Source organism: Leptonychotes weddellii, chromosome 3 (assembly GCF_054177405.1).
Source record: "Leptonychotes weddellii isolate Sample4059 chromosome 3, ASM5417740v2, whole genome shotgun sequence".
In the NCBI taxonomy this organism is placed as follows: Eukaryota; Metazoa; Chordata; class Mammalia; order Carnivora; family Phocidae; genus Leptonychotes; species Leptonychotes weddellii.
Genome location: NC_138371.1, coordinates 28,406,929 through 28,423,884, shown reverse-complemented (window position 1 = coordinate 28,423,884; position 16,956 = coordinate 28,406,929). Strand labels below are relative to the sequence as shown.

The window sequence follows — 16,956 nt, the reverse complement described above, 5'->3', positions numbered from 1 at the left end:
GACTCATTTTGGACTTCTGATCTCCATAACTATAAAATAATAAATCTGTGTTGTGTTCACCCACTCTAAGTTTTTGGTAACTTGGGAATTCGGTACAGCAGCAAATAGAAAGTTAATGCAATGATTATGATGATAACGATGACAATAATCTGAAAGCCAGCACCTCCTATGCATAATCAAGAAGCCAGAACCTAACTAGCCAAAAGAATGTATGTTCTCTTACTCTAGGGAAAGATATCAGGTAGGGAGCTTGATAAAAATGAAGTAATTCTGTGCATCAGATTCAATCAAGCTGTCACTGTTGTTTGCTTTTTAGATTTCAAACATCAAAACAATGCTAACTACTTCACATTTATATTTTATGACTTGTTTTTGAGCATTTTCATTAATATTTTATCACAAAGTCATGAGTTTTACTTTAATTATATATTTTGTGAAGGTTTTCAGCATACTTAAGTATGATTTTCTCATGTGTTGGGGCTGTTTGGGGGTTCTTTTCCCTTTTGGGTAACACATCCCCAAGCATGTTATAGCAGGCAAAGAGAAGTGTTCAACATTCTGAAATTACAACAACTCCTTTCTGCCTGGCACTTTACAGTTTACAGAGTTCTTCTGTCAACCTCACTCACTTTCTCCTTACAATGTTCCCATGATAGGAAAGCTAGCCTTGGGAAGATTGAGAATGAATTACGGAAATGGCAGTGATAGAAGAGCCAGGTTTTAACACAAGCCTCCTGACTCACTACCCTCAGAGATATCATCAAAGATTTTGGGGGGAAATTTCAGAGATTTGTCTCTTTGGACAATGAAGCTTCCTATCTCTCTCTGCTTCTCCCCCACTGCTCATTTGAATTGGAAGGACCTAAAATGTTCCAGATGTGAAGATACATGCATGACATGCTATACAGCTGTCATGGCTAGTCCAAGCTTAAACGCTGGCCCCTGAACACATGTGTATTCCCATGATCAAAAGCAAGGCATTGGGGGTCGAGTGCTAAATATTTTTTAACACTGTCAATAGAAGACACATTTCTTCAGAATTTGGAGATATGAGTGAGGGCCATGGAGTGAGAGAAGATAATATGATTTCTTGGCTAACAGCCGTTCTTTCAGAAACCACTGTAAGTTCAATTTCAATCTAGTTAAGCCAGAACTCTAAAACGTTGAATAAGAACCTTTGCTATGAGGGGTGCCTGGGTGAGTCAGTCGGTTGAGCATCTGACTCTTGGTTTCGGTTCAGGTCATGATCTCAGGGTGGTGAGATGGAGCCCTGCATCGGGCTCCGTGCTCCATGCTCAGCAAAGAGTTTGCTAGAGATTCTCTCTCCATCTGTCCCTCCCCGCCGCTTGCTCACTCTCTCTCTAAAATAAATAAATAAATCTAGGAAGAAAGAAAGAAAGAAAGAAAGAGAGAGAAAGAAAGAAAGGAAGGAAGGAAGGAAGGAAGGAAGGAAGGAAGAAAGAAAGAAAGAAAGAAAGAAAGAAAGAAAGAAAGAAAGAAAGAAAGGAAGAAAGAAAGGAAGAAGGAAAATAAGAAAAGAAAAGAAACGTGGCTGTGGCCTTTCAATATATTTCCTAGTAAAGAGAATCTGAATTCAGGTCTCAGATCTTTGGAGTTGGGAATGAAAGAGGATTTTGATTACCATTAAGAACACTGTGAGCAATGCTGAAGATGTTTTGGGATTTTCTATCGCAATCCTCACTCAGCCTATCATATCACCTTTGAAAACAATTGTGTAGGTAGGGATTAAACAATAAAAAAATGCAGAGGAGCCTGCAGGAACCCTAAACAGCCTGTCACTAAAAATAAACAAACAGACCCAGAGACATTCCCACCAGAAGAATTAGCCACCTTTAAATAATGGTGACAATGAAATCTCACCCCCTCCATGAAGCTCTTTCATTGACCTGGACCAGATATAACTTCTTCCAATTAAGAAATTCTGTAATACCGAAGTTCCAGCACTTTTAGAGCTGAAACGGGATCCTAGAAGGCACCTATGGGAAATAATTTAACCAGCTGGCTGAAAACAAAATCAAGATTAATAAAAAAACAATCACTTTACTATAAACTGGCAAAACCAATTTGAAAATACAATGAAAAAAAAATCCCATTCACAACAGGAACCAAAAGTATAATACCTAGCAATAAATCTAATAAGAATGTGCACGACCTGTGTAAATAAAACTGAAATTCTACTGAGGGATATAAGAAAGATCTGAATAGGTAGAGAGCTATGTTATGTTCCTAGATGGAAATACTGAAAATTTTAAGGATTCTTTCCAAATGAATCCATAAATTCAACTTAATCTCAATCAAAATTCTCTGAGTTTTCACAAAACTTGACAAGCTTGTTTTAAAATTCATATTAATATAGATAAAATTAACTATGATCTTTAAAAAAAAAAAGAAAGAGGGGTGCCTGGGTGGCTCAGTCGTTAAGCGTCTGCCTTTGGCTCAGGTCGTGATCTCAGGGTCTTGGGATCGAGCCCTGCATCGGGCTCCCTGCTCTGCGGGAATCCTGCTTCTCCCTCTCCCACTCCCCCTGCTTGTGTTCCCTCTCTAGCTGTGTCTCTCTCTGTAAATAAATAAATAAAATCTTTAAAAAATAAATAAATTAAAATAAAAAATAAAAAAAGAGGCATTACTTTAATAATTGCAAAACATACTATAAATCTATAACTATTAAGAGTGTGATTTTTGCATAGAAATGTATTTTTAAAATCAGTGAGATTGTTTAAGAATACAGAAAGAGAATCATGTATCTATAGGAATTTAGTATATGATAGAGGTTGTATTTAAAATTAATGGGTATAAGTTATGAATGCATGTTGCAGCAAGTAACAGATACCTGAAAAATGATGGCTTAAACAGGGATTTATTTCCTCACATAAGAAGTAGAGCCTTGGGAGATCCACGTTCCCCTTAGCTTTCTACTCCAGCCTGCTTATCACATGTTCTTACCATCATGCTGGTTGCCTCATGGGCAATCTTCTGATCCTCCTGCCCATCCTCTAATCTCATATCCCTATTTTAAGCAGGAATAAAAAGAAGAAGCAAGGAATAATGGATGTGTCTTGAGATCAGGACTTTTCCAGAAGTCCCAGTAGACTTCTACTTCTATCTCAATGTCAGAACTCTGTCCCCAACACTCTAGCTTCAAGGAAGGCTAGGATATATAGGTGTTCAGCTGAGCACAATGATACCATGAACAAAAAACCTTATTTTTTCTTTTCCATAAAGAATAAAGGAAGGCTGACTAGGTAGGTATTTAGAGATGATTGCCCCACAGGGCCAACCTGATGGGTATGAGGCCTATGCAGTCACACAGGGCCCCATGTTTGATTTAACGCTCGGTTATAGCCATCTTGAAATCCTTAGTAACTTTATCTTTGGATTTGTGTTTTGTAGTGAAGTCCAATGGGACAATGGCCCATGTGCCTGAGCCCAGGAGGTATGTGTAATTTACATGTTCATGATCTTATTATCCCTTTTGCACATAACATTCATGGCACCCCAAGAGCAAAGAATTCTGGTGGATCCATGATTTATGGAAGCTCAGTGAAACTCAAAGCAAATACAAAGTAAGTACGTTATATCCCTAACTGAGTAAATGGGGCCACTGACTAACCCTGAGAGGCTGTGCTTTCCATTCAAATCAGAACTTGCTTCACATACAGAAAGAAAGCAATGGCATTCTAAGAAAAATCAATAACTTGGGGTCTCTATCATAAACTTTCTTACTCAGGTCACTTCCCTGCATTAGCCAACCACCTAAGCTGAAAATGACAATGTAGAGGAAAGATAAACAGAACAACCTATAATTCCTTTTCCTTCCAGTCATTCCTTACTCATCAGTAAGTTAAAGGAAGAGACTACTGCTAGAATGAGTATGTATCTCAAAGTGACATAAGAAGAGCTGAATTAGTTTTGTACAGTGTTCTCACTTTTCTAGTAAGAATAAAATATATATGCATATATAAGCCACAGTATACAAATTGTGCAATTTCAGTGATTATGTATACAGTTATGTCCAGGGCTGTGAGTATGTCAGGACTATTCACATGATCAGAAAAGATCTGAGGCCCTATACTCTCACCTTTGGATTATGAAATCTCTGTTGAATTACTAGTGACTACAAAGCTAACCAAGCAGAGATTTCAGTGATGACACATGACAAAAAACAGACTCTACAGAATTAGTTCATAAAAGTAAACAAACAACAATTACAACAACAAACAATAATAATAACAAACATGGGGTAGGGAGTAGAACATCTGATTTCAGAATTAGCACATTATATTATTTGAACTGTCCAGTTTTCAACAAAGAATATGAAACATGCAAAGAAACAAAAAAGTGGAGCCCATACACAGAAGGGGAAAAGTAATCAATAGAATCTGCCCTTGAGGAAGCACAGACATTAGACTTATCAGTCAAAGACTTTAAATCATCCATTTTAAATATGCTCAAAACACTAAATGAAGCCATGTTTTAAAAATTTTTTTAAAGATTTTATTCATTTATTTGAGAGAGAGAGATGGAGAGAACAAGTGGAGGGAGGGGCAGAAGGAGAAGCAGACTCCCCGTGGAGCAAGGAGCCTGATGTGGAACTCAATCCCAGGACCCCGGGATCATGACCAGAGCTGAAAGTCAGATGCTTAACCAACTGAGCCACACAGGCGCCCTAAATGAAGCCATGTTTAAAGATGTAAAGGAAATTATGAGAATGATGTCTCACCAAATAGAGAATATAAGTATAGAAACAGAAAATATAGAGAGGGAACCTAAAAGAAATTCTGGAATTGAAGGGACAATAACTGAAATAAAAAATTCATTAGATGGGTTCAACAGCAGACTTGGGCAGGCAGAAGAAAAAATCAGTGACCTTGATAATAGGTTAATTGAGATTATCTAGTCTGAGGAATAAAGGCGTAGAAGGAGGAAATAATTTCTTTTTTAAAAAAGACAGAGTCTCAGATACATGTGGAAAATCATCAAGCATACTACCATGTACATAATAGGAGTCCCCAAAGGAGAGGAGAGAAAGTAGCAGAAAGAATATTTGAATAATAATGCCTGAAAACTTCCCAAATTTGATGAAAAACTTTAACTACATATTTAAGAATTACAGGGACACCTGGGTAGCTCTGTTGGTTAGGCATCTGCCTTCGGCTCAGGTCATGATCCCGGGGTCCTGAGATCAAGTCCTGCACTGGGCTCCTTGTTTCTCCCTTTGCCTGCCACTCTCTCTGCTTGTGCATGCTCTCTCTGACAAATAAATAAATAAAATCTTTAAAAAAAAAAGAATTACAATAAACTCCAAGTTGTATAAACTCAAAGAAATTTATATCATACTCAAACTTTCCAATGCCTAAGGCAAAGAAAAAATTATGAGAGCAAGAAGAGAGTAACAACTCATCACATATAAAGAATCCTCAATAAGATTAGCAGCCAATTTTCATCAGAAACCATGGAGGCCAGAAAGTTAGCAGGATGATATATTCAAAGTTCCAAAGAAAAAAGATGTCAATCAAGAAATCTACATCTTGCAAAACTATCTTTTGAAGAAGAAATTAAGACATTCCCAGATAAGCAAAAACTGAGACAGTATTAATATATTTTTTATGTAATACTTTTTTCTCTCCTGTCTAATTTAAAAGACAACTGCATAAAACAATAATTATAAATCTGTGCCGATGGGTACACAGTGTATAAAGGTGTCATTTTTATAACAATAATAGCACAAAGAAGTTATTTAAAAGATGTTTTTGTATACTATTAAAATTAAGTTGGTATTAATCTCAACTAGATTTTTAAAAATTAAGACATTAATTGTAATTCCTAAGGCAATCACCAACAAAATAATCCAAAAATATATACTAAAAGAAATGACAAGAGAATTAAAATGATACACTCAAAAATATCTATTTAATACAAAAGAAGGCAGTAATGGAGTAAGAGTGGAACAAAAAGACACAGATATACAGAAAACAAACAGAAAAATGCAGATACAAATTCTACCTATATTGATTTGCTCAGACTGCCATAAGAAAATATTATAGTATACATGGCTTAAACAGTACATATTCATTTTCTCACAGTTCTGGAAACTGGAAGCACAAGATCAGATTGCCAGCAGAGTTGGATTCTGGTGAGGCCTCTTTTCTGGGCTTGTAGATGGCCACCTTCTTGCTACATCCTTACATGGCTGGCCCTTTCTCTGTGAAAGACTGAGAGATCTCTAGTGTCTCTCCCTCTTCTTATAAGGACACCAGTACCACTGGATTAGGGCCCCACCCTATAACATCATTTAACCTTAATTATCTTTTTTTTTTTTTAAAGATTTTATTTATTTATTTGAGAGAGAATGAGATACAGCACAAGAGGGAAGAGGGTCAGAGGGAGAAGCAGACCCCCCGCTGAGCAGGGAGCCCGAGGCGGGACTCAATCCAGGGACTCCAGGATCATGACCTGAGCCGAAGGCAGTCGCTTAACCAACTGAGCCACCCAGGCGCCCTTAACCTTAATTATCTTCTTAAAGGCCATTTTTCCAAATATATTGGGGATTGAGGTCTCAATAGTATGAATTTTGGAGGGACACAATTCAGTCAATAAAACCATCTTCCATCACAATGGAAGGAAATTAAAAATCAATAACAGAAAAAACTTTGGGAAATTCACCAATATGTGGAAATTAAACAAAACATTCCCAATAACAAATGGATCAAAGAAAAAAAAAAACACAACAGAGATCATAAGATACTTTGAGATCAATAAAAATGAAAACAGAATTTCTCCACTCCTGTAACTGCATCCCATAAATTTTGCTCTGTCTGCATGGTTTGAAATTCATTAGAATGCATTCAAGTGCAATAATAGAAATTTTTAAAGTTACTAATTGTGAAACATTTGCCAGATCCTTCAGTTAACAGTTGGAGACACAGATGCCCAGAAATGTTGAACAACTTTCCCATAGTCACACCGTTAGTTAGTGGAGACTCGGGAAAACCAGGGACTCCAAGTTCCTGTATTATATGTGGACCCATCCCACAACCCTTCCTTCTCCATCACACTTCGAATATTCAAATAATATTTTCTTTACTGCCACAGTTGATTGTGCATTGACTTTATCTTATCCACTAGAGTATTAGTTCATAAAGTGTAAAGACTTTTTTGTTTCTCTGGATGCATTAACATGGCATTTTGAAGAGTAATTATGAACGTGTATATTGGGTGCCCATTATATTGCAGGCTAGGCAGTAGAGATGGAGGAGGTTAGTCAAAGTCTAGTAGGTGCTCAATAAATTCTTTGTTGATTAAGTAAATGGATGGTGAGGCCGACAATTGGACAGTCCTGCCTACTTAACAGCACTTCCTAGATTTACTGAAATACTTTTAAACATCATATGAAAAAGCTCAGAATGAAGAGCTAATTAGCCACTATCCCAACAATTGAAACCACTAGCGATCATCCCAAACTTGCCCTTTTTTAGACCAAAAAAATCTAAAATAAGATTAAGGAAAGCTTTTACCATCCAGACTGGTAATTTCCACTGACAAATGAGATCATGTACTTCCAAGTGGGTAGATCCTCGGGGATACTTCCTCCGCTTTGAAAAATAAACGTAAAACAGACTTATTTTTAAAATATTGACAGTAGTAACAGAAAATGCATCCCTAGTTTGGAAGGTAAATACAATTACAGACACAATGTTAAAATATACACATGCACAGGAAGAACCCCATAAGAAGTGGATTAATATTTCAGACTGGACTGGTCAGGTTCAGGTGTTTCTGAAGAGCAGTGGGACCTGGGTATTTCCGTGCTCTGCGGCCACCAGACACGCATGTCCTGATGGTCAGGATTGTGCCAAGGCTCAGTGGAGCTGTGACACAATGAATTCTCTTCTCTGTGGGCTCTGAGTGTCAGGCTTCTGCAAAATGTAGCTCTGGGAAAGCTCTGCACATTTGCTTTCAGAGGTTCCCCTGTCTCTTGATGCTTGGTGGATATCTTCCCCTAAGCAAGAAGAAAAGCTCTGTTACTGACAAGCTCAGTTACAAAGGATAAGGCTGGGAAGGCCGGACAAGCATTCTTGGGTGACAATAGGCTTCAGAAAAGGGACCTAGAGTCAGTGAGTCATGGAAACATAGGGGCTAAGGAAGCATTTTCAAACTTCAGAATCGATGATGAATTCACACTTTTAAAAATCTTAACGTAGAGGGGCGCCTGGGTGGCTCAGTCGTTAAGCGTCTGCCTTCGGCTCAGGTCATGATCCCAGTGTCCTGGGATTGAGCCCCGCATCGGGCTCCCTGCTCTGCGGGAAGCCTGCTTCTCCCTCTCCCACTCCCCCTGCTTGTGTTCCCTCTCTCGCTGTGTCTCTCTCTGTCAAATAAATCTTAAAAAAAAAAAAAAAAAAAAAAAAATCTTAACGTAGAACTTGCTAAAAAACATTTATTGACTGCTTTAGTCAGGACTGGATACGTTATGCCTCAGTAAAAGGCAACCCCAAATGTCTTACTGGGTTATAACAACAAAGTTCTATTTCTTGTTCATGCAAGGTGTTTACCATTACTTAGCAGAAACCTCCACCCATTGTCATTGCTCGGATTCCCAGGCCAATGGAGCTGCCACCATCTCAAAAACGGCCACCATGTCAGAGGAAAGATTACTCTGGAGGATCTTGTTCTGACAACGGTCTCGCTGGAAGCAACACATATCACCTCCACTCACAACTCAATCAACAGAACTAGTCACATGGCTCCACCCAATCTCAAGTGGGCAGGAAGTACAATCCTACCACGTGCCTGAAGAGAGAGCGCCAGAAATATTTGGTGAACAGCATCAATGACCTTCACAGTGGTGACAGTGATCACGGAGACAGAACAGAAATTCCTATATATCATCAAACCTTCATCAATAAATGTAAATAAAGTGTCTAAGCACCTACTATGTGCCAGGCTCTGCATTACTAAACTCCAGACATTTATCCCAATATTTTGTGATCTTTCCTGTCCTGTCATTTTCAGTTCATCATTTACCTACCGGCAGGCAATTTAGAACATAGCTTCTATGTCTCCATTGATTGCAGAACCCACCGTGTAGATAAGCTGTGACTAAATAATCAGTCCAACTGAAAATTGCAGGTAGAGTGATTTTAGAACAGGTTCTGCTACAATAGAATATGAGACTTAACATGATTTGGAGTTTAATATCCATAAAGATAGGGTTACAAACTCAAAAGCCTGCGGGGGACAGACAGGGAACTTAAAAGCATGGAGAGGTTAAATGTAGGAGGACAGGAGTGATGGGGGCTAAGCTGAACGGGACAGAACACAGCCTATCTAAAAGAAGCAGAGGTTCTCATCCAGATTCTTATGTGAAATCTTGGTTTTGAATTTTGGCAAAAAAAAAAAAAAAACCCTAAATTACACTTTTTAAATTACACTCTATGAACCAAGTAAAGCATATCGCAAGATTTCACCTGCAGGCTACTAATTTGCACCCTCTGCCGAAAAGGTTTGGGTTATTAACGCACGCCCCACATGGCTGATTATTTCCTGTTAGGTGCCACTTCCTGTTAGGAGCAGGGGCTTGAGCTTTAGATGCCTGCCATTGGGTTAATGATGGAAGGGGCTTCTGAAGGCACAGGCTGGGAGTGTGCAGTGTTTGGTTTGGCTTTTTGAAAGAAAGGGTTGAGAGTACATGAGGCTTACCTTGATGAACTAATAATCCTTCTATAGAAATACCACTCTAACAGATTTAAAGGACATGTGTTTGTAATAGCTAATATTTCCTTTTAAACACAGGGAGTATGAAATATATTTGTAAATCAGTGACAGCATCCAGTTACAGGTAGTAGGTAGCTTATCACTAAATTGTATCATGATAAATTTATATCTCTTCCAGTGAACTTCCTTAAGTGTGAGCCTCAGCTCTAAGCTCCTTCTGAGAATATATGTATAGTCTCGCTTAGTGGTTTCAGAACGTCGAATATGGAGCTAAATCCACCTTCATCGGTGGTGTGATCTTAGGTAAGTGGCTTAACTTCTCTGTGCCTCAGTTTCCTTATCAGAAAAATGAGGATAATAATGGCACCTTCCTCCTAGAGTTGCTAGCGGGACTCCATGAGTCAATAATACACATGAACTGCTTAGAATCCTGACAGGCACACACTAAGCATTCAGTCCAAGTATTTTAACTTAGTTTCTTATTTCTTCCTTATTCACTCAGATGCTCCTATGTTGTCATTCTTTGCTAGAGACAAAACACTTTAATTTTTTTCCCAACAAACTCTGTCCTTGACAGCCATTCTTTGAGTGTTAGGCAAAGTCTTCCAAAACAGGGGACTAGGTACCCACTATCGTAAAATCTCACCATGATGGTCTCTCCGCGGTTGGGGTTTTCATTACCATGTCACAATATGGTTCTTGTCAGTACTTCTGAGAGAACCCAAAGCTTGCTCCCTTTTCTCAATGGGAGACTCCCATCCCACACCCTGCTCCTCTGCAGATGCTTTAAAATGCACTTGAACACCGTAGGCCAATCAGTTAGCAAAGTAAACAATAATTTCTTCACAGGGGACTCCTGAGGGATCTGTGGTATTTTGATGATCTGCAGCCATGGAAACAGCAGATCAAGTGTTTGGGTCATTGGAATGCTTTTAACTCATGCTTCCTGTGGCAGAGACTACTAATTGCTTCTCAGTAGCCTTTCTCCCCTTCTTTTTCAGAAATTTTTAGCTAAGCACACTGCTGCACTACTAAAACATTTCTCTTGAACTTAATGTTGCTATGTGAAAGTTTTGGCCAAAGAGATGTAGGCAGGAATGCTGTGGGCCTTCCAGGGGTTCTTCTTAAAGGGAGAGTACCAATCCTTCCTTCAACCTTTTCTCTATCATGGTATCTTGAATGCGGATATAATGGCTGGAACTCCAGCAGCTATTTTTAGACTATGAGGTTTAAGACAACAGTTCTCCAAATGTAGAATGAGGACACATACCATCCCCAAAACCCTTGTTCAAGAGATTCACAGATTTCAGTTTCCTTTTCCAATCACATGTCTGTGTGAAGCCTAGAATTTTCTTCTGAGACTTCAACCAAAACAATACATTGCAATAGATTGCAGGCAGTAGCAGATATTTGCTTCAAGTGAGCCAGATAGGGATTTACAAATATGTAAAACAATGGTACTCTTCTCACTGAATTTTTTTTTGTTTTAGAAAATACCATTATTTTTCATAAATCTGTGTTATTAATGTTTGCATGCAATAGGTTTATTGTCACTTTAAAATGGATTAAATAAATGTACAAAATAATTCTGTTTTCATTTCTAATATGCTAACCTACATAAAGAAAAGGTCTTTGGGGGCCTTAATAATTTTTAAGGGTATAAAAGGGTCCTAAAAGCCAAAAAGCTTGAAAACTGGGCTTGTCCTACTTTCTAGGTAGAGAGATGAGCTACAAAAAGCCTGACTTAAAGTCCACTTATTTTTATTTGTGCAAAAATTAAACTTCTATTACGCATAAGCCACTATCACTAGAAGAATTTGTTATATCCAGCCAAACCAACTTTTAACAGATAACATTCATCCTTTGTTATTTCATTTGAGACCATGGCTAAGCAGACAGCAAAGCAATTAAAAGCCGAAGATGTTTTGAGAACCTCCCTTGGTTGAGACCCCCGGTTTAAATAAGGCAGTGTGAAGCATGTGATCCTGGCCTTTATATACCTGAAATGTCACAAATGTCTAGTCGCAGATTCTGCAGAAGCTCTGCGTTCTGTTAGTCCTTTCCAACTCCTCACCTAGTTTTAAGGACACAGAACCGGCTCCAGCAGCCTGTGTAGCAGAGGCAGGGGGGAAGCAGGTGGATTCTTGGGTGTTGAAGACCAGGTTCCGTCACATGGCTGCCCCAATTCCCTTGGCTGAGGGCCAGCTGGGGTGGAGCAGAGGTGGGGCCCCTGGGAAAACTGCCCTCAGTCTCCAAGACTTCTCCTCTGCATTTCCTGCCTTCACAAAAGGCACTCAGGAGCCCCAGTAGCTGGTTACGGCCAGGGAGTAAAGGACACAGATCCTAGGGCCCCGGGAAAGGGGGTGAGCAAGGACGGGGAGGCCGTTCGATCTGAGCAGAAGCCTAAGGAGAATTGGGGAAAAAGAACAGCAAAAGCTTCCTGTGAAGTGAAACCCACTTTCTGCACCAAAAGGAAGAGAGAAACCCTGGTCTGCCATAGAAAAAACATATAATTTGCTTTTATAATGGAAGCCCCAGCAAATGGGATGGACTTATTACAATTCATAGGGCTGAAACCCATCATTTCTAAAATTCAGTTTGCTGCTAGAACTTAAACCTGATTTTCTTGAACACTCAATAGAGGCAAAGTAGGATTTTTTTCCATATATTTGCAAGCCTATTTTAAGTAATATATTTTAAATCATAACTCTCTTGAGAATAATATGGCAAATTTGCTTTCTTTTAAAGCCCATCTGAAAATACATCAAATCACTGCATTTTTGTCCCGTCTAGATTTTCCTTCCTTCTTTACATTGCTGTGCATCCTTATCTGTTCTGTTCACCACAGTACCTCCAACACCTATAATAATATTGTGCTGGGACAGGGCTAGAAATGCTATCCAATAGTCAGTTTGCCATTGTCAAAAGGAGTCATCACGCTTCCGCAAGAGATGTTTGGTGAAGTCCTTCAAACAGTCTAATGGCCATAGCAAATTATTTGAAAGAGATTACTTAAGTTTTGTATGGACAGGAATTAAATATTCAAGTGTAGTAAGTTTAATTAAGAGATTTTTTTTTCAGATGATACAGTAACAAAAAAAGCATATCATGAGAATGCACGTTTTAAAAATGTATTTAAATGATCAGTTCCCTCTATGGCTCCCCTTAGAAAGAAGCTGCTTTGTTCCAATTGAAATGGAGCCATCACTCAACGGCTGTGAAATGCATCGTGGAGGGGTCTGTCCTTGTCCGAGTTAGATGCATCCCATCGGGGTGTTCAGAGCCCCAGAACTGGGGGGCTCACTCCCTCATTTGTCTCCAGCATCTGAGCTGACCCTCAGAGGATGATGTCTGCTCTGCTGGGCTGTAGTTGTTGCTAAACATGCGTTCTCCCAGCAGGCCCCTGGAGTGTCTAGGACTCAGAGACAGAGCAGTGACAGTGTGTGTGTGTGTGTGTTGTCCTGTGTTGTCCTGTGTTGTGCAGTAGACTGCAGAATAAGGGCTCCTAGGCTAAATAGGGGTGAGTCATGGCTCAGTCATGCTCTGTGGAAAGAACTTAAAATAAGTGCCAAGTGGGCTCTCAGAATCGTTAAATGAGAGATTGGAAAGGTCATAGTAATAACATTTGCAATCTGAAAGAAACCTCAGATGTTACCTCTTATAAATGAGGAAATGGAGACTTGGAGAGGTTGGATGACTTGCCCAGTGTCACACTACAAGTCGGGAGAGAGCCAACCTAGGGCCTGGTTCTCATGGCTCTTAGCCAGTTCCCATTTCCCCAGCCAGTAAACAATAAAACAAAAGTCAGGGGGGTGCATCTGGGTGATTCAGTTGGGGTTAAGTGTCCAACCCTGGATTTCGGGCTCTGCGTTGGGTGTGGAGTCTGCTTAAGATTCTCTCTCTCCCTCTTTCTCTGCCTCACCCTCCCTGCTTGCCCACACATGTGCACACACATGCACTCTCCCTAAAACAGAACAAAACTGGGAAGGCATTTTGAATTCTTTGTGTCCTGATAGCATTTATTATCATTTATTAAAATTATCTGTTGATCTATTCCCTCCCCTAAACTGTGAGCTCCTTAAAATAGGAATTTGGTTGTGGTTTGTTTGTTTCCCCTGTGCCTAGCCACAGTGCCTTACACATAGTGGACACTTAATAACTTGGGAAGAAAATTCATATTTACTTTGAGTTTGTCTTGACCATTCTTACATTAAGCTATTAAGTGGCTATACTGGGAAGTTAGACAAGTGACCCTTGAACAATGTGGGGGTTAAGGGTGCCAACCCCAGGCAGTCAAAAGTCTGTGTCTTTTGACGCCTCAAAAACTTAGCTAACAGCCCACTGTTGACAGGAAGTCTTACCAATAATACAGAGTCAATTAACACCTATTTTGTATATAATATGTATTATTTACTTATTCTTACAATAAAGGGAGCTAGAGAAAAGAAAATGTTATTAAGAACATCATAAGGAAGGACGCCTGAGTGGCTCAGTTGGTTAAGCAGCTGCCTTCAGCTCGGGTCGTGGTCTCAGGGTCCTGGGATCAAGTCCTGAATCGGGCTCCTTGCTCAGCGGGGAGCCTATTTCTCCCTCTCCCTCTGCTTGGGCTCTTTCACTGTCAAATAAAATCTAAAAAAAAGAACATCATAAGGAAGAGAAAATACATTTACAGTACTGTACTATATTTATCAAAAACATTGATGTATACGTGGATTCATGCAGTTCAAACCATGTTCAAGAGGCAACTCCATTGGTTGGGACCCAGCCAAGGAAACAGAAATGCCTCTGTTATCTTTGCAGGGGGGTGTATAATATAAGAAATTGCTGCACAGTAGGGAAGACAAGCAGAGGGTGGTGAGGTTATTATTGGTGGCTGAAAGTTGGAGGGAAATCGGGAGGAGGTGTTGTTAACAGAAGTGTTTCAAGGGAACTGGTATCGCTGGTATCATGGAGGAAGGGTCCTCCAAGAGCTGGGGTCTTTGTGGAGATGTACCCAAAGCTGGAGGCCCCACAGGAAGCAGAAAGAGGAAGCAGAAAATACGCCGGCTTTTCCCTCCTGGGACCACCCTCTTGCCAGTAAAGGGAGCAGGGAAGAGGCAATGACCTCTGGGAGTCCTACCCCCTCCTCTAATGTGCTCAGCTGCTCATTTGCCCCCACCATACTAGAGGTCCTTTAAGATCATCCACTTCCCTTTGTGCTCATTCAATATTCACCAAGCAGCCCTCATACCTCAAACCTAATTCTGTTTGCCATGTTGTTATTTCAGCCAAAGGGCGAAGAACTTTCTTTCTCTCTTTTCTTCTTCTTCCTTTTTTTAAAATTTATTTTATTTTATTCCTTTTTTTTTTTTTAAATACCTGGTCGACTGATCAACAAGGTGAAGGAAAATAAAATCAATCAAAACAACTGAATCTTGTTAGTCCAGGGGTTTTGCTTGCCTTTTTTTTTTTTTTTTTTGTAAATTAAGAATGAGGGACCTAAAACTTTTTGACTGATCAAACAAATAAAGCACATATTTCAGCAGGATTGTGAGGGATGTCAGTGTCAATGAGCGAGGGTCAGCCTCCCAGCAGGGGTCCTGGATGGAGTTACTTGGATTATTTTACAAATTCCACACGAGAGTCATCTTTTACAACTAGATGTTTCTTTCCCCTTTCTTTTAGAGAAAGAAGTAAATTCCAGCCTAGGGAAAGAAAGATATCTTGGTTTAGAATTAGGGGGAAAAATAAAGAAATAAAAGGAGAGAGATCTAAAGCTTCTTTTTGCTGAGAACCTACATCCTGCTGTCTCTGGCAGTCCTGACCTCTTCCCTGAGCATAAGCTTCCAGAGAAGCCCAGAAAGTACTCTTTTTACTGCTCGACTCTCAGATATGTGCAGTTAAATTTGTTGTTCTCAATGGTTGCAGCTGAAGCTGACAGATATCGACATTTAGAAAAATGCTGCAAGCCAGATAAAATTGGATTAAACCAGAGCAGCTCTGGGAGCCAAAGGTTGCCCTGCTCCTGAGTATGGCGGCAAACACACTGCATAGACACCCAGTAGATGCTAGCAGGGTGTGATCCCTGGTGTTCTTACGTATGATACCGGTAGTGTGGTTAGAAGATTAGGCATAGTTTTAGAAGATACATGCAGAAGCATGTAGGGGTGAAGCACTGATGATGTTTGCAACTTACTTTTAAGTGATTCACCAACTGTGGGAACCCATTAACACCCCTCAGCCTAAAGGGGCAAGAACCAGGGGCACTACCAGAACTCAGAGAAGATAGTGTAGCTTTTGGTCAAAGGACGCAGCCAACCTGCAGTGACCCAACGGGGAGGGAACCAGGGGAGGAAACACCCTGATCCTCTCTGTCCCCCCACCGCTCACCTCCCACAGAGGTTCCCGCTGGCTGAAACCCAGCTGGCAGCCAGGGGGCCAAAAAGCTTGGTTGATACAGTCCCTAAAGTTCAGCCTCCAGGGACAGAGGGCAGGGGAGAAAAGGTCAGGGCCAGTAATATTGTTCAGCAAAATGCATATTGCTGGAGAAGGCCTTGAAATAGAAGTAGGAGAAAAGGAGGCAGAGAGGTGTCCACTAGAGGAAAGTAAAGGATGTGCTATGCAGAAAGAATAGCATGAACCAAGGCAGAAAACAGCCTTGCATGCTCAGGGATGAGGGCTTCTCAGAATAAGCTTTGAATGGTTTTACCAGTGGAAGAAAAGACTTAGTCATAACCATCTCCCTCTCTTCTGTATTTTCCCTTAGGATCAGTCTTTTATCACTTTGGCATTTGTATATGCAAAATAAGTGAATTTTAAATTTCTCAAGAAATGTGGCTGGCACCCTTCCCTTAAAAGTTATCTTGGCATGAGATTATTGGTTTGTTTATCATGTGTATATGCTTTGCTTCCCCCTGGATTTTAAGTTTCTGGAAGGTAGTGATGAGACTGGACTCGCCTTAGCACCTCATAGAATGTTTTGCCTATTGTAAATATTGATAAATATTTGGTGATTGACTTACATACAACCTGCATCCATGTTCTAAGATCAGAGAAACTTAGACAACACTTATGAATACTAATTGTGATTAACTGTAATACTAACAGATCACAGGTGAATTAAAAATAAAGGGATCTTATATCAATGATTCCCAATCTGTTAAATATAAAGATCTTCTCTGAGTGTAGAATATTTTAGAGTCTACATATACTAATAGGCTTACTGTATACTAATTAAATAATGAC

At 39.8% G+C, this 16,956-nt stretch overlaps 1 long non-coding RNA gene across 2 annotated transcripts in view; it reads right to left on the bottom strand.

Annotated features, from left to right (window-relative positions):
* Positions 1–5,664: 5,664 nt before the first annotated feature.
* Positions 5,665–16,956, bottom strand: part of LOC145720484 (uncharacterized) — an 18,179-nt gene continuing 6,887 nt past the window's right edge. The window contains exon 3 of one of the 2 annotated variants that reach the window (XR_014143416.1): positions 5,665–8,020. This is a non-coding gene — a long non-coding RNA (uncharacterized LOC145720484). Of the gene's footprint in view, positions 8,021–13,372; positions 14,362–16,956 lie in introns of those variants that run through there. The other variant, XR_014143417.1, reaches the window with a different exon arrangement.